The sequence below is a fragment of the Gorilla gorilla genome, chromosome 13 (assembly GCF_029281585.2).
Source record: "Gorilla gorilla gorilla isolate KB3781 chromosome 13, NHGRI_mGorGor1-v2.1_pri, whole genome shotgun sequence".
Lineage (NCBI taxonomy): Eukaryota > Metazoa > Chordata > Mammalia > Primates > Hominidae > Gorilla > Gorilla gorilla.
Window position 1 is genome coordinate 31,936,484 of NC_073237.2, and position 23,547 is coordinate 31,960,030.

Genomic DNA, 23,547 nt, shown 5'->3' on the forward strand with positions numbered 1-23,547 from the left:
TTGCTAGTTTCTTGGTACCTCATGGATGCGGCAGCGGTTCTTCTGTTGGGGACCAGTGAGCACGTGCTGGGGAGGGCTCGCCTGTGCTTCCTCAGTGGCTCCACCTCTGCTTCTAAGAAAAATCACTCATTCCATGGCTGGAGCAGAGAAAATACAACATTAGCTTAGAATATCTTGTTCCAGAAACTAAAAAAGTGCTGACAGAGTAACGAAGACAAATAAAAAAGACATGAAGTCAGCTTGAAATGTCTACCACTGGCCTAATCTTGGGGAATTGGAGCACCAGAATCATGAGCTTTCCCTTCTCAGTTATTTATTGGTTCTACTTCTCCATGTACAGCAAAGAAGAGAAGAAAATAATCATCTGGCAACCATCATAGTAATAATTGTTCAAACACAAGTCATCCATGAAATGCTAAATCTAGTGGGTTCTGAGAAGTAACTGGATATTTACAGAGCCTCAAAGTATCTCCCCACAAAATACGGTTCAACTACAAAAAGAAAATTGTCACATTAGCATGGACAAGCCTGGCAGGTACTCCTTAACTCCCCTAAGTAGTAAAAGCTGTAAAATGCAAAGAAGCCTTCGATGACCTTTACTAAAGTATCAATGATGACTTGGTTGTTTGGCTGGTTAAACAGCTGACATTTGGGCAATTTGAGTACATCAAACTCAATAATACTGGTGTTCATTTGCAAGATCCACTTAAAACTTAAGGAGGCTAAAAAACATCATTTAAATTACCCTATAAATTATCATCACACATGTGATACAAAAACATCCTACTTCAGTAAAGATTGTAATGTTATATATTTTATGAGAAACAATTAAAATGTTGTGTAAACAGCCCAGTAATAATGTTTTACAATCTTTTAAATAATAAAATTTTTCCTTAAGACTTTATGGTTAAACATTCTCTTCATTAGATGTGGCTTACCAGTGGATTATAGAGAAGTAAGTAGATGGGAGCAAGTGTTCAACACAGCAACAACTGGAAAGAAAAAGAAAGAATTGTGTTCTTTACCTAAAACACTTCAGTTAACTAAATGTGAGTTTAAATACTAAAGAGTTGAGAACTTTATCAGAGTTAGTAAGAATGAGAAATATCTATGTACATTTACAATACAAAATTACTATTAAATAATTTACACATGGCATTAATTCTATTGTGTTTAAATATCAGAGGTTTTTCATTCTTCATTCATGTAATCAACAGCCACGTGCTAAGGTACTAGAACCAGCACTGGAATTCCAAGATGAAGATGGCATGGTCCACCTCCCAATAGTCATATGCTATAACCTAAAAAAACAGACAGGTAGGCAAGGTCCACATAGTGTCATAGATACCATGACAGGTATACAGCAGGGCACTACTGGAACACACAAAAGGGACATCTATCCCACTTTTATGTCAATATCATGGGCTTTCTGGTGGAGGAGATAACATAGGTTGATACCTGAAGGACAAGGAAAAGCTTGCCAGATAGAGGGAAGAGGCGAAGGCAAAGAGCCTGAGGTGAGGAAGAGCCCTGCGGAGTTCTACTCTCCTCCACTTTGGTGCTAGAGCAAAGGGTAGAGTGCGGTAAGTGGCAAAAAACAAGGCTGAGTAACTTGACAAGAATCACATTGACGTGGGTGTTTTTATTTCATGGTGAAAAATTTGGAACTTTTCCTGAGAACAGATGTAAGCCAATGACACAGTAAATGATAGGAGATTTAAAATGTCACCTGTCAAGTGACTGCTTATGAAGGGTTATTGCCCAGCTAAGGATTTCAAAATGAGTCTGAGGTCTGTTGGCCTTCAATCTGTACCAAAACCCTGAGAACTTGGTGATGCCTTTGTTTTCTGAGAATCGTTTCAGTGTGCTGGCTGACAGTTCCATGATGATGGCAAAACTTAAGAAAGTGTAGAGCCAGTAAAAAACAGATGCATAGACTTCTTGGGAATTTTTTAAGCTATGGAACATGATGAATTTATGGTGCATAAGTACAGTCTTCTCTGTGAAAGTTTTTGTTTTCACATCTTGCATTAGATGTGTGTAAGAAAAAAAATACTTGACATAGTATCTACTAACCAAACAATGAAAAGGAATGCCATTTGTTATTTACACTTAATTTCTAAAATAAACCTAAATGTAATTAATAAATTTTGGCAACATACTTCTCTTTGTTTCTCTAGTTATTTGTTCTACACAGTCCAGCTCCATCTAAAATAAGTAAAAATAATAATAATGTTTTAAGTTAAACAAGAAACATTATCATGCAAATAATGTATCACTTACAAAATGTGGCCTTTAGTATTTTTAGTGACTAGACATAACTTGAAGTTTGCTTAAATAGAAAAATAATCACATAAATAAAGTAAAATTTCTACTTATTTTAAGTTTAGATAACAGAGGATGCACCTGTGTAATGCTGTTTAGAGTAATCAGACAAAAATACAGTTAATATTGGTCTACTGCATATACATGATTTTAGAAAGGTAGTGTTTTATTAGTACAAAGATTAAACAATGGCCAGGTGTGGTGACTCATGTCTGTAATCCCAGCACTTGGGGGGGCCAAGGCAGGCAGATCATGAGGTCAGGAGATCGAGACCATCCTGGCCAACATGGGGAAACCCTGTCTCTATTAAAAATACAAAAATTAGCTGGGCATGGTGGTGCACACTTGTAGTCCCAGCTACTCAGGAGGCTAAGGCAGGAGAATTGCTTGAAGCCAGGAGGTGGAGGTTGCAGTGAGCCAAGATTGCACCACTGCACTCCAGCCTGGTGATACAGTGAGACCTTGTCTCAAAAAAAAAAAAAATTAAATAATTAAAGTCATCTTTTGCAATGAATGCATTGCTTTGAAATTCTTAGCAAAACTCTGCCCTTTATACAAGTTTAATCCAAATTTTTTACATCAATAAATTTTATCTTAAAAAGAAATTTCTATTCTCTACTTATAGTAAACTCTTTTAATAGTAAATTTTTCTTCTTTTTTTTTGTTTGTTTGTTTGATTTTTTCTAGTTTGTATTCTAAATTAAGGTGGTACCTGTGTAGGCTTCTTCCAAGAGTATATTGAGGGATGCCGAGGTTTGGAGTACAGTGGAACCCATCACACAGGTAGTAAGCATAGGACCCAATAAGTAGTTTTCCAACCCTGGCCCACTCTGTCCCTCCCTGTTCTTATTTCCCAGTGTCTATTGTTCCCAGGTTTATGACAGTGTGCACCCAATGTGTAGCTCCCACATAAGTGAAAACATGAGATATTTGGTTTCTGTTTCTGTGTTAGTTTGCTTAGGATAGTGGATTCCAGCTGTATCCATGTTGCTGCAAAGGACATGATTTTGTTCTTTTCTTGGCTGCACAGTATTCCATGGTATGTATGGAACATTCCAATCTACCTTGGATTTTCAATCTGCCTTGGATGCACCTGGATTGACTCCATGTCTTTGCTGCTTTGAATAGTGCTGCAATGAACACACATGTGCAAACATCTTTTTATTACAATGATTTATTGTCCTTTAGGTATACCCCTAGTATAGTAATGGGATTGCTGCATCCAACGGTCATCCTTAGTTCTTAATTTCCAAACTGCTCTCCATAGTAGCTGAACTAATTTACATTGCCACAAACGGTGTGTGTTCCCTTTTCTCCACTGCTTCCCCAACATCTTTTTTTTTTCTTTTTACTTTTCAACAAAAGTTATTCTGACTGGTGTGAAATGGTATCTCACTGATGTTTTGTTTGGCACTTTTCTGATGATTAACAATGGTAAGCATTTGTTAATATGTTTGTTGGCCACTTACATGTGTTATTTTGATAAGTGTCTGTTCACGTCCTTTGCCCATTTTTAATGGTGTTATTTATTTTTTGCTTGTTGATTTGTTTAGATCTCTTATGGATTCTGGATAATAGGCATTTGCTGTATCCATAGTTTGTGAATATTTTCTTCCATTCTCTACGCTGTCTGTTTAATCCTGTGATAGCTTCTCATGCTGTGCAGAAGCTCTTTAGCTTAATTAGATCATACTTGTCAATTTTTGTTATTCTTGCAATTGCTTTTGAGGACTTAGCCATAAATTAATTGAGAAGTATGAAGTCCAGAAGAGTATTTCCTAGGTTTTCTTCCAGGATTTTTATAGTCAGAGGATGTACTCTTATGTAAGAAAAGCACAAACCTTTTTTTTTTTTTTTTTTTTTTGAGACAGAGTCTCCATCACATAGGCTATAGTGCAGTGGTATGATCTTGGTTCACTGCAACCTCTGTCTCCCGGGTTCAAGTGACTCTCCCACCTCAGCCTCCCGAGTATCTGAGATTACACATGCCTGCCAACATGCCTTGCTAATTTTTGTATTTTTAGTAGAGATGGGTTTCACCATGTTGGCCAGGCTGGTCTCAAACTCCTGACCTCAGGTGATCCACCTGCCTCGGCCTCCCAAAATGTTGGGATTGTAAGTGTGAGCCACGGCACCTGGCCAAGCACAAAGCTTTGAACATAAAAATGGAAATGAACATTTTAGTGTTTTGTTTAATTCATAAAATGAAATTATTTTGGATTCTACTAAATAATAAACATCTATATGTGGTAAACTGTTTGGATGCCAATCATTCAGTTGTGATTATGGGTGGGAAGAGTTGAGATGGTGCAAATAAACTTTTTAAAAAATTTTTTATATTCAAGATGAAGTCTCACCCTGTCACTCAGGCTGGAGTTCAGTGGCACGATCTCAGCGTACTGCAACCTCCGCCTCCTGGGTTCAAGCAATTCTCTGCCTCAGCCTCCCTAGTAGCTAGGATTACAGGTGCTCTCCACCACACCTGGCTAATTTTTTTTTCTACTTTTTGTACTTTCACCATCTTGGCCAGGCTGGTCTTGAACTCCTGACATTGTGACACACCTGCCTCAGCCTCCCAAAGTGCTGGGATTACAGACATGAGACACCACACCTGGCTGGTGCAAAGAAACTTTAAAAGTGGCATGGGCTGGATGTGGTAGCTCATGCTTGTTATCCCAGCACTTTGGGAGGCTGAGGCATGCAGATCACAAGGTCAGGAGTTTGAGAACAGCCTGGCCAATATGGTGAAACCCTGTCTCTACTAAAAATACAAACATTAGCTGGGTGTAATGGCAGGTGCCTGTAGTCTCAGCTACTTGGGAGGCTGAGGCGGGAAAATCGCTTGAACCTGGGAGGTGGAGGTTGCAGTGAGCCAAGATGGTGCCACAACACTCCAGCCTGGGCAATAGAGTGAAACACTGTCTCAATTAAAAAAAAGGGGGGGGGGGCAGTATGAACCACATCTAAACTATAATCAATTAGAGAGTAAGCCAAAGCATCTCAAACTATATCATCAGTTATCAGGCAATAATATGCAATTTCTAAAACCTAACCTAAATGCAGCTTTTAAAGACATTTTAAATGTGTCAGTTTAGTCACATTTATTGAATAAAGTTAGTAAACGGGTATCTCTTGAAAATGAGAGCTCCAGGGAATTAAAAAATGTAAAGTTCCCATTTCCTTTCTGTGTTAACACAGCTAATTATGATCTTTACTAAACATGCATAAGTCAACAGAACTCAGTATTTCACCAAATTAAAAACAAGAATTATATTAGAGAAATGAAACCCAAAAGAGAAATGGTCATGTAACTAACCATAGTCAAGGAGTTCTTGCAGTTATTTGAAGTCTGTGGGCTTGAAATAGGAATTCTTATGGGTGTTTGGGGAATATATTTTCTGTTGAGTCCTATACTAGTAAGATTTTCAACACAAGGTGACTCTGGGTCTCGCCTTGTAGGAAGAGTGCGGAGAAAATATTTCATCTGCTCTTTCTCCATAAGGAGCTTCATGCTGATCACTGCTATTTTCTTATTTGATCTGTAAAGATAGCAAAGACACACGCTTAGTATTTCATTTTTCCTCTAATGATTCTTAATGACTTGCAGTTTTTAAAAACTTGCCCTGAGAGCAAACCAAATTATCCACTAAACAGTGTTTTCACACTGAAGATGTGTGAGAGCATACCTGTTGTAAGCAAGTATAATTTTAAAATCATTCTAAAGAAGCACCTGTGTTTCTAAGGTGATTTATACTGAACAAGCAGTACAAACAAAGTAGACAGGGAAGAGAAATGGCTATCAGTGATATATGGCTCAACAGGTAACACTTGCAGCCTTCTAAAAGGGCTCTACTTGTGAGATTCTGAAGATTCCATTAGAAATACTCATATTTAAAGGGTAACAATGTGAGAAAAGAATATGTTGATTTGCTTGATTATAAGAACCACTTCACTAGAAATAATTGTATCAAAACATCATGTTGTACTCCTTAATGTAGGTTAAGAAAACTAAAATGAACAACAACAAAAAAATCTAGGAATACTTGTGTTTAGCAAACAAATTTTAGGTTTCACCCTTGTGCATTTCACCCATTATCTAGGAACAATTAAGCATTTGGCACTGAGGAATAATTCAGAACAACAACTCCTGGGGGAGAACTAGATTGGCTGGTTGGTAATCAAAAAGAACTAAAGCATGTCTGAAGGCAATTAGCCCCCAACACTGTGACCAAGGCACTGGAGGTGGGGCTTTTTCCTTCTGCCTTCCACACACCCCTTCAGGCTGAACAAGGTTTTTTTTTTTTTTATACTTTAAGTTTTAGGGTACATGTGCACCACGTGCAGGTTAGTTACATATGTATACCTGTGCCATGTTGGTGTGCTGCACCCAGTAACTCATCATTTAACATTAGGTATATCTCCAAATGTTATCCGTCCCCCATCCCCCCACCCCACGACAGGCCCCGGTGTGTGATGTTCCCCCCTTCCTGTGTCCATGTGTTCTCATTGTTCAATTCCCACCTATGAGTGAGAACATACAGTGTTTGGTTTTTTGTCCTTGCGATAGTTTGCTGAGAACGATGGTTTCCAGCTCCATCCATGTCCCTACAAAGGACATGAACTCATTATCTGTTATGGCTGCATAGTATTCCATGGTGTATATGTGCCACCTTTCCTTAATCCAGTCTATCATTGTTGGATATTTGTGTTGGTTCCAAGTCTTTGCTATTGTGAATAGTGCTGCAATAAACATACGTGTGCATGTGTCTTTATAGCAGCATGGTTTATAATCCTTTGGGTATATACCCAGTAATGGGATTGCTGGGTCAAATGGTATTTCTAGTTATGTTTTAACCACTTTGTGAATTACACTTCTTTAAATTCCTTGATAATTATTCCCTATTTCACAAGGATGCCTTTCTGTAACATCTTGAAAATGTTACACAAATAGTCTTTCTTGAGGCACCCTCTAGTGATAATACTAAAGATAACAATCAAAAATGATTGTGCCCAGAGTAGCAGTACCACTTGAAAGTCTGGGTTTAGGTTGTGATCTACCAAAAAATAAACTCATTAATATTTCTGTTTAGGAAAATTCTGACAAGCAATTTTATAACAAGATCACATTATTAATTATAAAGCTTCGAAAATACTTAGTGACAAAAACTAACAGATCAGGTTAACTACATGAGACTTTTCAGGGGAAAAAAGCCATACAAAAGCAAAAAAAAAAAAAAAAGAGAGAGAGAAAGAAATGGGACAGAAACTATCCTTGACTAACATTTTAAAGGTAAGATTATTTACTAACATTATTTTCTGAAATTACATTATTAGATTAGCATTCACTTCCTACTAATCTCCTAAAGCCATCTCACTAAAAATTATGCTTTCAAAACAAATTAATGAGCTTAATTCATTTTCTATGAGTGTATGTTTTGACTTACTTTGTTAATTTTTTTGACATGGAATTGTTAGCTTTCAATGCTGCTGCAAAGGCTTCCTTATATTCTTCTAATTCGGTTGTAACCTCTTCATAAGCAGTTTTCATTTCTGAGAATTTACATTCCACATTTTTAAGTGTGAGTTCCTTCTTATTTAGTGAAGCCATATTATCCTTGTTTAACTGTTCTAATTGTTTTTCATATTGTGCTTGTTCCTAAAACAAAGGAAAATAATACACTTTTAAAACAATTATAACCTAATTATTATATGTTTGTTGCCTTTCATTTTGAGTCAGTGATTAAAAGAGCAATTGTGAATATGTTAGTAAAAGAGGCTGAAGCTTAAAATATTTATCAGCAAGATCAAAACTAATAACTGAATTCAGAATTGTCTGATTTATAAAAATTTGAAATCATAATTATGTTAGTATTAATGTAATCTGGTCATATAAAAAAGTAATAGAATCCATTCATAATTTTAAAAAGTGATTAATGAACAATGTAGCTTAAGACCAATTCAAAAGTATCACATAATTTTGAAATCACAATTGTTTCTTATGCCAACTGATCTTAATCATCAAATGACTCCACAGTGAGAATCATTACTCTGAAAGATTGATTTTGTTATAATAATAATGGAAATGTAAATATTTAAAAGAAAAAACAGATGCCATTTTTTTTTCTAGAACTCTACAAAGCAAATTGCTACAAGAGAGGCAGAGGAAACATAATATATACATATCCAAAATATAATTTGCGGTGAAATAAATGAAAGCACATTACAGATAAACTTACCTGATTTAAAAAACTAACCTGTAAATGGATTTCTTCTAATTTTTCTACTGCCTGCATTGCCTTTTCATCTAGCTCCAATTTATATTCTTGTAGTTTACTAAGTTCTACCCTATTGTTTTCCATATGTGTCTTAAGATTTAATATTTCTTCTTTCAACATCTTTTTATCCTCCTCAAGTTTTTCACATTCCTGTTGTACTTTTTTCATAGATAAAAACTCCTGTTGAAGAACTTGATTGTCTTTAGCCAAATTGACACATTTTGAAGATAAAGCTTCCTTCTCTGCCGTAAGATCATCAAACTGCATGAATAAAATAATATAGCTTGATAATGAAGTAGGCTGAGAATAATCTAATACAAAACCAATAGCAAATTTTGAAATGCATTTACTTGCAATAAAATGTTATCTGTAATGCAGTGGATTCTTCAAATGTGAACCCTTAAATTACTCAGAATTTTAAGAACAAAGTTAAAGCTACCATGAGTCACAAAAATATATTATTTGCTATCATCATCTTTGCCACAGAACTTTCGCACTTCATCTTACTTTTATTTTTCTGATAATTCATTTTTGTTCCTCCTTAGATGGCACCAAGTTATCTCTTAGTAAAAAGTGTCTAACCACCTTCCCTCATTATCATTCCCCATAATATGTCAAAAAAAAAGTTTCAGAGATATCATATTGAGTTATTTAGGCCAAAGTCAATAAATGGCTCTCAGAATAAGACTTTGAAAATAATATAACACTCTATACTAGGCATGGTGGCTCATTCCTGTAATTGTAGCAATTTAAAAGCCTGTGCCAGAATGATCACTTGAGGCCAGGAATTTGAGATCAGCCAGAGCAACATAGTGAGACCCCCATGTCTACAAAATTTTTTTTTTAAATTAGCTGGGCATGGTGGCTCATGCCTGTAGACCCAGCTAGTTGGGAGACTGAGGCAAAAGGATGGCTTGTACCCAGAGTTCAGGGCTGCAGTGAATTATGACCACATCACCGCACTTCTGCCTGGATGACAGACAAAGACCATATCTCAAAAAAACACAAAATAACAAATCCTGTAAATAAGGATTCTGATGCCATAAGCCTTTCCTTAAACTGCAAATGTTTCATGCTAATTTGAATTGCATTTTAAGAAGTAATGATTCTTGGGGTAAAGGCCATAGAATACACACCCAGAAATAAATCCACATATTTACAGCCAACTGATTTTGGACAAAGGTGCCAAGAACATACACTGGGGAAAGGACAATGTCTTCAAATGAATGGCACTGGGAAAACTAAATATCCATATGGAGAAGAATGATACTAGCTTCCTATGTAACAGCACATAATGAAATAAACTCAGAATTGATTGAAGACTGATATTTAACCCTAAAATTATGAAACCACTGTAAGTAAATGTAGGAAAAATGCTTGAGGACATTAGCCTGCACAAAGATTTTTATGGGTAAGACATCAGAAGCATAGGCAAAAACCAAATGATAGACAAATGGTATTACATTAAGATAAAGAGCTTCTGCCCAGCAAACTGAGTGAAGAGAAAACCAGTGGAATGGGAGAAAATATTGTCAACTATTCATCTAATAAGGGACTAGTATCCAAAATATACAAGAAACTCAAAAAACTTGACAGTAAAAAAAAATCTGAGTTCAAAATTGGGCAAAATATCTAACTATACTTTTCTTTAGAAAAAAAGAAATACAAATAGCCAATAAATAAATTTTAAAATGCTCAGTATCACTAATCCTCAGGGAAATAAAAATCAAATCTTCAATGTGATACAATCTTGCTTCAATTTGAATAAATTGCTATCACTGAAAAGACAAAAAAATAACATATGCTGGTGAGGTTCCAGAGAACAGTAAACTCTAACATGCTGTTGGTGGGAAGGTAAATTAGTGCAGCCACTATAGAAAACAACATGAGGTTTTCTCAAAAAGCTAATAATGGGACTGCCAAGGGATCCGGCAAACCCACTATTGGGTATTCAGGCAATAGAAAAGAAAACAATAGATCAAAAAGATACCTGTACTCGTATGTTTATTGTAGCACTATTCACAATACCTGATGTATGGAATCAACCTGCATGTCCATAACCAAATGAATGGACAAAAAACTGTGGCACACCAACACAGTAGAATACTATTCACCATATAAAGGAATTCAATCCTGTTATTCGTGGCCATGTGGATCAGTCTGAGGGATGGTATGTTAAGTGCAGACACAGAAAGATAAACACTGCACATTCTCACTCATATGTGGGAGCTAAAGAAAAACTGAGGGCTGGGCAACATGGCTATTGCCTGTAATTTCCTAGCACTTTGAAAGACCAAGGCAGGAGAATCACTTGAGGCCAAAGTTCCAGAGCACCCTGGACAACATAGGTAGATAGCTCTACAAAGTCAAAAATCAGACAGGTGCAATGGTGCATGCCCATAATCCTAGCTGCTCAGGAGGCTGAGGTGGGAGGATCACATGAGCCCAAGAGTTTGAGGCTGCAGTGAGGTATGATCAAGCCACTGTCTCTAGTCTGGGTGACTACAGTTGCCCAGAGCCCAGACTAGACTAGCAAGGCCCTGTCTCTTAACAACAACAAAAAAGCTCACAGAGGTAGGGGAGGGGAGGATGGTTAATGGATACAGAATTACAGTTAGATAAGAGGAATGAGTTCTGGTGTTCTGTGGCATTGTAGGGTGAATATGGTTAATTATGATTTATTGTATATTTTTAAAAAGGCAGAAGATTTTGAATGTTCACAATTCAAAAAATGAAAAATGGTTGAAGTAGTAAATGTGCTAGTTAGCTTGATCATTACACACTACATACATGTATCAAAATATCACTCTATTGGCCAAAATTATGTATATACATGTCAATTAAAATAAAAGAGAAGCTATATTTATCCCATTAAAAAAACAGAATATGGGCAATCCTTACTGACTTCCTTCTAATGAATAGAATGCAGTAAAAGGGATATCATGTGGCTTCCCTATCTCAGACTGCTTTCCCTTTGAACTCAGCCCCCAGATTGTGAGTGAGATCAGGCCAGAGAGACAGCCTGGGAGTGTCAGTGTCAATATTCATGCTGCCTGCTCCAACCAAGGTTCCAGCCAACGGCCAGCATCAACCATCAAACACATGGGTAAGCAAAGCTTCAGAGGATTCCATTTCCCCAACTGATCAGCTATTCCTAGGGAAGCTGAGGGGAGCAGAGATGACCTGTCCTGGCTAAGCTTTTTTCAAACCACAGGTTCATGAACAAAATAAATGTTTTTCTTTTAAGCCACAAAACCCTGGATAATTGTTAGAAAAATAAGTTTTAAAAAGAGACAACAGGAAACATAACTTATGCAGAGAAAAGAGTCTCCTTTAAAGTAGGATCTAATAAATGTTGAGATTAATTTCTTGATGGCAAACATTATTGAGAAGCAGTAGATAACCAGGAGAGAGACATAAGCTGCTGAGGAGGAACATTTCCTAAAAACCCCTTCAATTATGAACTCTCATAACAAGGCAAGGGTGTCTCCTTACAATTTCCCCACAAGTTAGGAAATAAGACTGCAAAGCAAGAAGAAGTATGATTTGAAAAACAACTAGAAATACTTGGTTAGATAACCAAAATTAGACATTTGCCTGATTTCAGTTAATGAAAATTCTAAAAGAATAAGCTTTGAGTATTTATTAATCAATCTAGTATTCAATTTTCATTTTCCTTTTCTCAATGAGGAAATAAGGAGAACATTATGGAATGATTTTTAGTCTTCACAGGAGTAAAATAAGCACAGTATGCTTTGAGTGTTAAGACATCAAATGCAATTTCTCCTTTATCTTACTTCAAGCTTGTTTGTATGGAGAAGTTAAGACCATCCCATCTCTGTATTATACTACAATGCTTCTCTACAGCACACAACTTGGCTCTGAAATTTCAAAAGTCAAAATACTAATCTACTATTTGTCTCTGATAAATTGCCTGAACATTACCTGATTTTGAAGTGCTGTACTCCTAAGACTTTTTCTTGGAATGAGTTAAACTTTATATCCCAAGAATCCTCTACTGAGCTAGAAAGCAGAGCTGTGCATCTCTGTTTCAGTAAAAGGAGGTCAATACAGGGAACTGTGGTTTCTGAGAATGCAAGATCTGCACCAAGTAAAGGATTAGATGCAGTGCTACCCAAGAGAACCAGCTACCAGGTGGAAAGAGGATCTGCGAACTACAACATGATGACTTCACATGATTTCCACTGAGGAAAGCTGGCAGCTCAGACTTCTCCTTCCTGGATGGTAAACATCTATGGAAGATTCTATGAATTATAATGAGTTAGCAAAACATAAGGCACTAAATATTAGACTACATCAGCAGATCCTGTGATGAAAACTTACTGAAAATATAACTATAGAGGGAGGCAATGGAAAAGAGACTAAAGGTTTGAATAGAGAAAAAAAGAAAGAGTGTCTTGTAAGCCTGACTTGCCATCATGTCTTAGAGTAAGTAAGGTATAAGCTGGCCAGAGATTCCTTTGAGGCACAAAAGGTGAAGTTAAAGATATTCCACTAAATTTAATTTTTATTATGATATAAGACAACTGGTAATATGCAACATGCTTGAAAAAAACTTCTCATTAAATACAATTTGGCCTTGGCATAATAATAGATATAAACAAACTAAGAATTGATAATCTACAAATAAACCTGCACATTTACAGTCAATTGATTTTATACAAGGTTAACAAAAGAACAGAATGGGAAAAGAATAGTCTTTTCAACAAATGGTGCTGCGACAACTGGATATCCACATGCAAAAAATAAATAAAGTAAGAAGAAAACCCTGGCATAAATCTTTGTGACTGCATTTGGCAGTGTTTTCTTAGCTATGACTCCAAAGGAAAAATGGATTCAATGAACTTCAAAATTGAAAACTGCTGTGCTTGAGAAGACAGTATCAAGAAGTGAAAAGGTAAGATACTGAGTAGAAGAAAGTATTTGAAAAGCATGTATCTGATAAGGGACTTACATATGTAGGATATATAAAGAACCTTTGCAATTCATAAATAACAAGATAACCCAATTTAAAAAATGGGCAAAGATTTTGAATAGATATATTTGCAAAGAAGATATAAAGATGGATAATAAGCACATTAATAGATGCTTAATGTAATTAGTCATTAGGAAAAAGTAAATCAAAACCACATGTGGTATCACTTCACACCACAGGATGAAACCTTTATTCAATAAAAAAGAGAAAATAAGTGTTAGGAAAAATGTAAAGAAATTAAAGCCCTTATCCAATGCTGCTGGGGATGTAAAGTGGTGCAGCCACTTTGGAAAACAAACTGGCAGCTCCTCAAAAGGTTAAGCATGAAGTTACCATACGACCCAGAAATTCCAGTCATGAGTATATACTCCAGAAAATCAAAAACATATGCAAGCACAAAAACTCATACATAAATGTTTACAGCAGCATTATTAATAAGAGTGAAAAAGTGGAAAGAACCAAAACGTCCATCACCTTTGGGTGGGAAAGAACCCAAAGGTCCATCACCTGGTGAATGGATAAATAAACTGTTTAATGTATCCATATAATGGAATATCACTCAGCAATAAGAAGAAACTAAGTACTGATACTGTATTAGGAGGAGACAGCAAAATGCCTAGGCAGATAAGGAAGGGTCCCCGGAGAATCCCCAACAAGCCTCACAAGTGTTTACACCAGACGTTATGTGCAGATAAGGGAACCTGGACTTGTCTTGCCTGCACATGCCGGCAGCAGACCCGAGGCCCACAAGCACTGGGGGGATGGGGTGGAGTCACCAGGAATTCATGCCTTATGCAGAGCAGGAGCCTGGCCGCTTCAGCTCCTGTGCTCCTGGTATTCAATTGTGAGGTGGAAACCTGGTTGCAGGACGCCCCTCTTTGCTGAGAGCTTTCCTTTCACTTAATAAATTCTGTCCTCCTCACCCTTCAATGTGTCTGTGTGCTTAATTTTTCCTGGTCATGAGAGAAGAACCCAGATTGAGCTGAACTAAGGAGCAAAAACCCTGCATCAATACCTGCTGCAGCACAGATGCAGCATGGAAAATTATGCTAAGTAAAATAAGCCAGTCATGGTAGACCACTTGCTTTTCATTTCAGAGGCTTATAGGCAAATCTATACAAAGAAGGTGGATGGTTACCTAGGGCTGAGGGAGGAAGGGAAAACTAGTGAAGATAGCTAAATGATGTGGGGTTTGTTTTTAGGGTGATGAAAATGTTCTACAATTGATTGTAATGATGACTGCATAACTCTCTGAAAATACTAAAGTTAATAAATTGTATATTTTAAATGAGTGAATTGCATGGTGTGTTCATTATTTCTCAATAAACCTGTTATCCCCCACCCCAAATTAATTTGGTACTAGTGATTTTGGTACTAGTGATCTGGAGACAGGTACTGCTTGGTTTCAGATCACTGGCCAGGGTTCAAGGCCTAAGAGAATCAACAGCATGTCCTTTTCATAGAAAAAGAGATTTATATTTTAAAAGCTATCCTTTTCATTAGTTTCAAGTCTGTAAAATTAAATGAAAAATCTTTCACTGCTTAAAGCACTGACAGATTTATATTGAGGAATAAGACCTTGTTTTCCTTGGCCCCAATTTCTATCTAAAGGGTCTGGGAATCACACCCTTCAAACTATCAAATCTCATCAGATGGGTTTTGTTAACTCTTATAATGTGGCTTCCTTTCTAACCTGATTCTGGTGCAGCATCACAGAGAGAAGAAGCTGAAGGAAATCAAAATATTTTACCCCCAAATATTTTTTTTGTCATATTTTGAAATGGCTGCTGCAGGGCCAAGAGATTGAAATGGCCCTCATTAACGTAGCCCAATCTCTCCCCTTCTAGGTCTTCCCAGATCTGGGGAAGATTAACTAAGAGCCTGAGGCATTTAAAGTCTGAAAAGATATATTTACCCTCTATTTTCTCAACATATTTTGGCAGAATTTGGGTTTTTCCATTATCAATATTTTCCAAAATTACATGATTTTTAATACCAAAACTGATTTAAAATTACCATACGTTGGAATATAAATTATTCTATTATAAAGATACATGCATTTGTATGTTCGTTGCAGCACTATTCACAACAGTAAAGCCATGGAATCAACCCAGATGTCCATCAGTGATAGGCGGGATAAAGAAAATGTGGTACATATACACCGTGGAATACTATGGAGCCGTAAAAATGAATGAGATCATGCTTTTTGCAGGGATATGGATGAGCTCAAAGCTGATATCTTCAGCAAACTAATGCAGGAAGAAAAAAACAAACACTGCATCTTCTCACTTATAAGTGGGAGCTGAATGATGAGAACACATGGACTCGGGGAGGGGAACAACAAACACTGGGGCCTGTTAGGGTCAGGAGGGAGAGCATCAAGATCAATAGCTAATGCCTGCAGGGCTTAATATCTAGGTGATGGATTGATAGGTGCAGCAAACCAACATGACACACGTTTACCTATATAACAAACCTGCACGTCTCACACATGTAATCTAGACCTTAAGATAAAATAATTTTTTTAAATTACCTTCTGTTTTAGCTTCTTAATCAGAATATCCATTTTCAGTTGATCTGTTTTTAAGTCTCCATGGCAATCAAAGTCTTCATTTCCAAATACATTTAACATATTTATTGTCATTTCCAGGAGTTTCTTGTATCTGAAGAAATGTACAGAATTAGTAAGTCAAGTATTTTTAAGAGTAAATATTTAATAATTGTTTAAACATCTGTTATGGCATATCAAAGAAACAAATCTATAAACTATGTTCCTTTCAGTTTCAACTGAACATAGTTTGAAAGCATTCTATATGAAATTATAATCTTAGATAAATAATATGAAGAACAATTTTATGGCATATATGGCAGGTAAAGTGATATTATAGCCATACAGTGTTTTTGTTTTGTTTTTTGTTTTGTTTTGAGATGGAATTTCACTCTTGTTGCCCAGGCCAAAGTGCAATGGTGTGATCTCAGCTCACTGCAACCTCTGCCTCCTGGACTCAAGTGATTCACCTGTCTCAGCCTCCCAAGTGGCTGGGATTACAGGTGTGTACCACCACGCCTGGCTCATTTTGTATTTTTAGTAGAGACGGGGTTTCACTGGTCAGACTGGTCTTGAACTCTTGACCTCAAATGATCCACCCACATTGGCCTCCCAAAGTGCTGGGATTACAGGTGTGAGCCACCACACCTGGCCTAACCATACACTTTTTGTAAATAAACTACTCATATCCATGTTGGTATGCTAAGTAAAATAACCTATTACTAAATATAAGCCATAACCCAGAGATGAGTAACCAAGATAAAAAAGTAAAACACATACGTTTAAAAAGACACAAAAGTACATTTTGATACCCACTGACCACAGTCTATCAGAAGAACAAAAAGTACACACAAAAAGCATCAAGGAGATCATTCAATGTAGAAAAAGAGAAGAAAACATCTTTAATATCTGAGTTGAGGAGAAAAAGGATACAGGCACTTTTAGAAAAAAGGAAAGGGGCAGAGAGATGTGTGACGATTTAAAGACTTTGAAGAAGAGATCTAGACATCTTTGCTGACATAATGTCAACAAAATGAAAGAGATACAAAACCATGTAGAGAAAGGCAATGACAGAAAAATGTTGATTCTAATCAGAAAACCAAATTAAGTGCTCAGTAAATAAATAGAAAAGTAGCTGTGTTCAGGGCTTCAAAGACAGATTCCATTGTTTTAAAAAAAATCTGTGATCAAAACATGAATGTTCATTTTACTTTTTCTTTAAGTTATACATATATTTTTATATATATGAAATTTATTTATGTAAAACAAGTTTAATAACATGTATACTTCATGTATACAACAGAGGTACTCATGTACAATGAGTAAATTTCCACGTTTTATATCTAAAAGAAAAAGAAGCAGAAACAAAATATAAGCTACATATCAAGATAAATTTGATGTTAAAGAATGACACAAAGAGGTCTTCTTTAAACAATTTGAATGCAGCAGAGGATACTACAAAAGGAAGAAAAAATGACCACAGACAGCAAAAAATATCTTCAGAAATAAAAATTCAAACTACATAATGAAGAGTGCACTGGACATTATATGTCCAAGGCGTGGTCATTGTTTTCAAAATCATTAAAGAATAAGTGGCCGGGCATGGTGGCTCATGTCACTTTGGGAGGCCGAGGCGGGCAGATCACGAGGTCAGGAATTCGAGACCAGCCTGACCAACTTGGCAAAACCCCGTCTCTACTAAAAATACAAAAATTAGCCGGGTGTGGGGGCACATGCCTGTAATGCCAGCTACTCAGGAGGCTGAGGCAGGAAAATTGCTTGGAGGCATAGGTTGCAGTGAGCCAAGACCGCGCCATTGTACTCCAGCCTGGGAAACAAAGCCAGACTTTTTCTCAAAAAAAAAAAAAAAAAAAGAATATTTTGGCATTCAAAAAAAATTTCACCTTGCCCCAGCAGCTCAGCTGACTCCCGCCCCCATGACACACATGTCTAAAAAGTTGTGCTGTGAGTTTCTGAAATACATTTTAAAATAGAATTCATTTAATTATGAAAATGCAAACATAAAATGAATTTGTATCTAGGTTTTAGTCAAGTAAAATTAGAGTTAAATCAATTAATAAATGGCTAACATGTTCTACAATATGAAAACCATACCCAGTTGCCTCTTCTTCTAATTCATCATTTTTCTTTCTTATTCGATTCACATTATACTTCAGTGATGATATTAACTCAAAAAGTTTTCTTAATTCTTCATTTTCTCTTTTAGGCTGAAAAAAAGTGTTAAAAATTATTTTTGTAAAATCTGGAGACCCTCTTTTATCTCAAAAATATTATTTCTCATAAGTGGATGAGTAATATGTATTTAGGCAGGTGTATAAAGTGCATTTTATAAACCTGATGCCAATAAGGTCAGATTTCAATAATAGTCACTTTTCTTAAAACTGCTAAAAATGATTCAAATTTTCATCATTATCTTTTCTGAAATTTAAACTGCCAACAATGTTTGTTACAAATGAGGGTTTTTACACACAAAATACTAAGGGTTAGTTAAAAAAAAAAGAGTAGTTATATTTACACTTTAGTTTTTAAAGATGCTCTAGAAATATTGTTTTTAATAGTTTAAGATATTCCAAGTTTTCTTAAATTATATCTTACTAAGACAAATTTTAGAAAACTCTTATCTAGTTCCCATTTCATTTTTCATCCTCATCTGTCTTCAGGCTGAGCTAAATACTGTCATTCTAAGTATTCACCCAGAGGTTTCAGTTTTTCCCTTTCTCTTAACCATTTCTCTTTAAATAAAGTTTATTTTTTCTATAATAAACAAAAACAACTTTTGTCTACTTTTTGTGGCTTTTCTATTATCCTGTTTCTCCCCTTCCATTGGACTCTATGACACATGGTCTCATTCAGAAATCTTTTTTCATCAATTATTGTGTTTTTTATACTGAAATCTTATTTTTAATAATTCCAATAAAAAAGTCCAACGGTCATGAAGGACTTTATCCTGCTTTACTCAGCAGAGCAGTGACCAAATGCTCCCTCTGCTCCTCTGACCCCGCTACCTTTCTAAATGCAGTGACCTCTGTTCTTCAGCCCTATCCCTTTCCATTCCTCTGACCCCGCCTCCTTTCTAAATGCAGCGACCTCTGTTCTTCAGCCCTATCCCTTTCTATTCCTCTGACCCCATTTCATTTCTAAATTTAGCAACCTCTGTTCTTCAGCCCTATCCTTTTCTGGTTTTTTGTTTTGTTTTTGTTTTTTGTTTTGAGATGGAGTCTCCCACTGTCACCCAGGTTGGAGTGCAGTGGCATGATCTCGGCTCACCGCAACCTCCACCTCCTGGATTCAAGCGATTCTCCTGCCTCAGCCTCCCAAGTAGATAGGATTACAGGCATGTGCTACCACACCCAGCTAATTTTTTGTATTCTTAGTAGAGACGGGGTTTCACTATGTTGGTCAGACTGGTCTTGAACTCCTGACCTCATGATCTGCCTGCCTTGGCCTCCCAAAGTGCTGGGATTACGGGTGTGGCCACCATGCCCGGCAGCTATTTCACTTTTTAAATTCTCTCAGGACTCCTAAAATCTCAAAACTTTGACCTAGATTCCCTAATCTACATTTCCAGCTCTGACCTTTTTCTTGAGGTCTCTTCCTTCTAGTACACATATTATAGACAATATTCTCCACCACATGCTCATACATTGCTACTTGGTGCAGATTACTTTTGTAGATAGTGAATCTTGTCTATTTTATGTTGGTTCTTATTGATGTTACTTGAGTATACTGTTATTTTCTAATCTCAAAGGGGGACTATCTCACTGTTACGATACTAACCAGTATACTTTGTCCTTTTTTTCATTCTTTCTTCTTTTTTGGACCAATATACTTTGTCCCTTTTTTTTCTTTTTTTGAGATGGAGTCACACTGTGTCATCCAGGCTGGAGTGCAGTGGTGCCATCTCAGCTTACTGCAACTTCTACCTCCTGGGTTCAAGTGATTCTCCTGCCTCTGCCTCACAAGTAGCTGGGACTACAGGTGCACACCACCCCGCCTGGCTAATTTTTGTATTTTCAGTAGAGACAGGGTTTCACCATGTTGGCCAGGCTGTTTTTGAACTCCTGACCTCAGGTAATCCACCCCTCTCAGCCTCCCAAAGTGTTGGGATTACAGATGTGAGCCATGGAACCCAGCCCTCTTTTTCTTTGATAATGAAAACTTTCCCATGAGAATCAGATTATCAATTGTTTGCCTTTGTTTTCTTTTAAAGAATTTCCTTTTCCATAGAGATATGGCATGATGAACGTCTTGTTCTAAAGTTCCTTTTGGGGGACACTTAACTATGTCACTGGGAAGCTTCAGTAAGTAGAGATCTCCCTTCTTCCCATTCAAGATTCTTCATCTCAAAATGGTGTCTACCAAATGTCTTAATCCAGGTGGTCCCTTGCTTAGAAATTCATGAAATAAGAACCTTCTGGAGAAGTTAGAGGCTATTGATTGAGATGGTTTAAAGCTGCCCCTTATTATATGTTTTACTCCCAAGGTAGACATCAAAGTGGCTAATAATTCTATGTCTGATATCTAACTCACTTCTATGGGAATCTATACAACATGTTTTATTTATGAGACAGAGTCTCCCTCTGCTACCTAGGCTGGAGTGCAGTGGCTTGATCACTGCTCACTGCAGCCTCAATATTCCAAGCTCAAACGACCCTCCTACCACAGCCTCCCAATGTAGCTGGGACTACAGGCATGCACCACCATGCCTCAGCTAAGTGTTTAACAAAATTTTTTTTTTTTTTTTAGAGACAGGGTCTCACTATATTGCTCTGGCTGGTCTCAAACTCCTGGGCTCAAGCAATCCTCCTGCCTCAGCCTTCCAAAACCAGGTGTTTAACTGGGGACTAACATGAAGCACTTAGAAGACTACATGGAACATAGTGAGCTACATAAAATATTTGCTATTAGCATAATAATTTTATTGTATATCTTAACAAAATTGTGTATTTTACGCAGGTGGCATGCCAATGGAAGTAGTCTCCTATAGCTGCACTGAATCATTCTTAACACTGAGAGTTGCAGCAAATGGGGGACATAATTTATAACTTACTTTTCTCTCTGTGTGACTCATTAGGCAATGACTATGTATGTACTACAATGTAAATAGCACCTCCTGGATGGAATAGTACGTAACTGACATGACCAGCAGAAACAGGCTAAAGACACTGAGCTGAAAACCCTGGACTCTATTGCTAAGTCAAGGCTCCTGAATCCGTTCCCTCTGAGCAACTGTTGCTGTGGTGCTGCCTTCACAAGCACTCTGCTGAGCACTCAGATTGAGGGGCTCTGCTATCCTTCATGAGACAAGCTGCACCCAGAACTGTTCAGCTGACAGACTGGGAGCAGTCCAGAAACACAGTAATGGCTGCATAGTGAAAAAAGGCCAATTTAGATTCTTTTTCATAGAGAGAAAAACATAAACACGTGATTGAACGCATCTCCTGTATTAGACTAATTGGGTTAGATTTGATATTTAATTGCTAAAAATATATTTAGAATATAACCTTACTGTGTCAAGGTCTCAAAGAAGAAATAAATGGTATGGTATAAAGGATTGAATTGTATGCTACAAACTTCTAAGCTAAAATATTTTCAATGTATGCAAGGATAGGTGGCATACATATTATATATTATTCCCCCATTAAGCAAATTTATAATGAGAGAAAATTATCTTCCATAAAAAAAAAGCCATGTAAAATTAAGAACTAAGTTTTTCAGCACAGACTAGACAACGATTGCTAACACTTAAGGTCAATGACAGAACAGTCAGAGAAAGCTTCATGAAAACAAAAAAATTGTCTGCCAGGTCTGAATGAATGAGGCTAGATGAACAGAAACTGAGAAGGCAGAAAGGATAGCATGAGCAAGACAAGTGCTGAAATCTGCCCAATTAACTCTGAGGATAAAGTCCAATGGCAGGGAAATAAAAACCCGTGTCCACATAATAACCTGTAAGTGAATGTTCACGGCAGCATTTTTCATAATAGCTAAAAAGTGGAAACTAACCTAAAGGTCCATCAACTAATGAATGAATGGAAAACCAGTATAGCCATGGAATAGAATATCATTTAACTATAAGAAGAAATAAACTACGAATGTGTGCTAAAACATGCATGAATTCTGAAAACATTATGCTAAGTGAAAAAGCCAGTCACAAAGGACTACATATTGTATAACTCTATGTATATGAAATATGCAGAACAGGCAAACATATGGAGACAAAAGTAGACGGTGGTTGCCTACAACAGGGGTAGGTGGAGGGACATGGAGGAAGGCTGCAGTCATGCCTAGGAGATGTGGGGTCACTTTTCAGGGTGATGAAAATGCTGTGAACATACTAATAGACGCTGAGTTGTACATTTTAAATGGTTGAACTGTCTGATATGTGAATGACATCTCAGTGAATCTTTTTAAAATCCAAAGGCAGGATCAAGATAATTTTCTCAACTCTTAATTTTTGATATACATGCTATATCAAATCTAAATATTTCTACAGCTTTACAGTATATTTTAAATAAAAGATAGATAAAGAAAATGCCTAACTTTTCAAATAGTTTGTAAATTAACCTAAAACATGCACATTTCAAAGAATAGTATAATGGCCTTTCTGTACAAGTTAAGCTAGAATCTGTGAAACAAATAGACACAGATTCTGTGTCCATTTCGCAAAAGTGAAGAAATAAGACAATTTTCTGGAACATTCCATGAAACATTCTCCTCTGATTTAATCTGGCCTGCCTCATCAGAGCAATACAAAAATTACTTAAAAATACTGTTTAACAGGAAAAAAGTCCATTTTCTATGAGGAATGATGTATAATTCTCAACTTTTCGAAGGGTACATATTGTAAGAGAAAAGGTATGCAATGGTTTTTCAAAATGGTAGAATGAAAGTCACAATATAAAAAAATAAGTACATTATAAAGATAGTAAAATGGAAATCATTCATTATAATGAAAATAAAAAATCAAGCTTCTGCCAAAATTAGTATCCTAAAACATGTTATATAATTCAACTAGCTACAGAATAACTGTTGACATGTTAAATTCCATACATACTTGACTTTCCACTTGAAATAATTTCTTCTTTGAGGCCTGTGTCTCATCCAAATTAATGTGACAACGTGATATACCTTCCAGTGGAGACTCTAACGTCGTTAATTTTTTTACGCTGTCAGCCACTTCTTGTTGAAGTTGTCTCACAACCACCTGATAAAATATTTTTGTTACTGATTTTATAAATTGCCTTATTATTAAATTATGTTAATAATGTTTAATTCTAACATATCTACTTTGAAAATTATCACCACACATATCAATTCACCTTCTTTCAATCACATGTACACATTTTTATCTATTACTGAATTCAGTGAGGGATGCAGAA

General features: G+C 36.5%; 1 pseudogene; it reads right to left on the bottom strand.

The window, feature by feature from the left end:
* LOC101140056 (ankyrin repeat domain-containing protein 18B-like) overlaps positions 1–18,446 on the bottom strand; it is a 33,884-nt pseudogene extending 15,438 nt beyond the window's left edge.
* Positions 18,447–23,547: the final 5,101 nt, after the last annotated feature.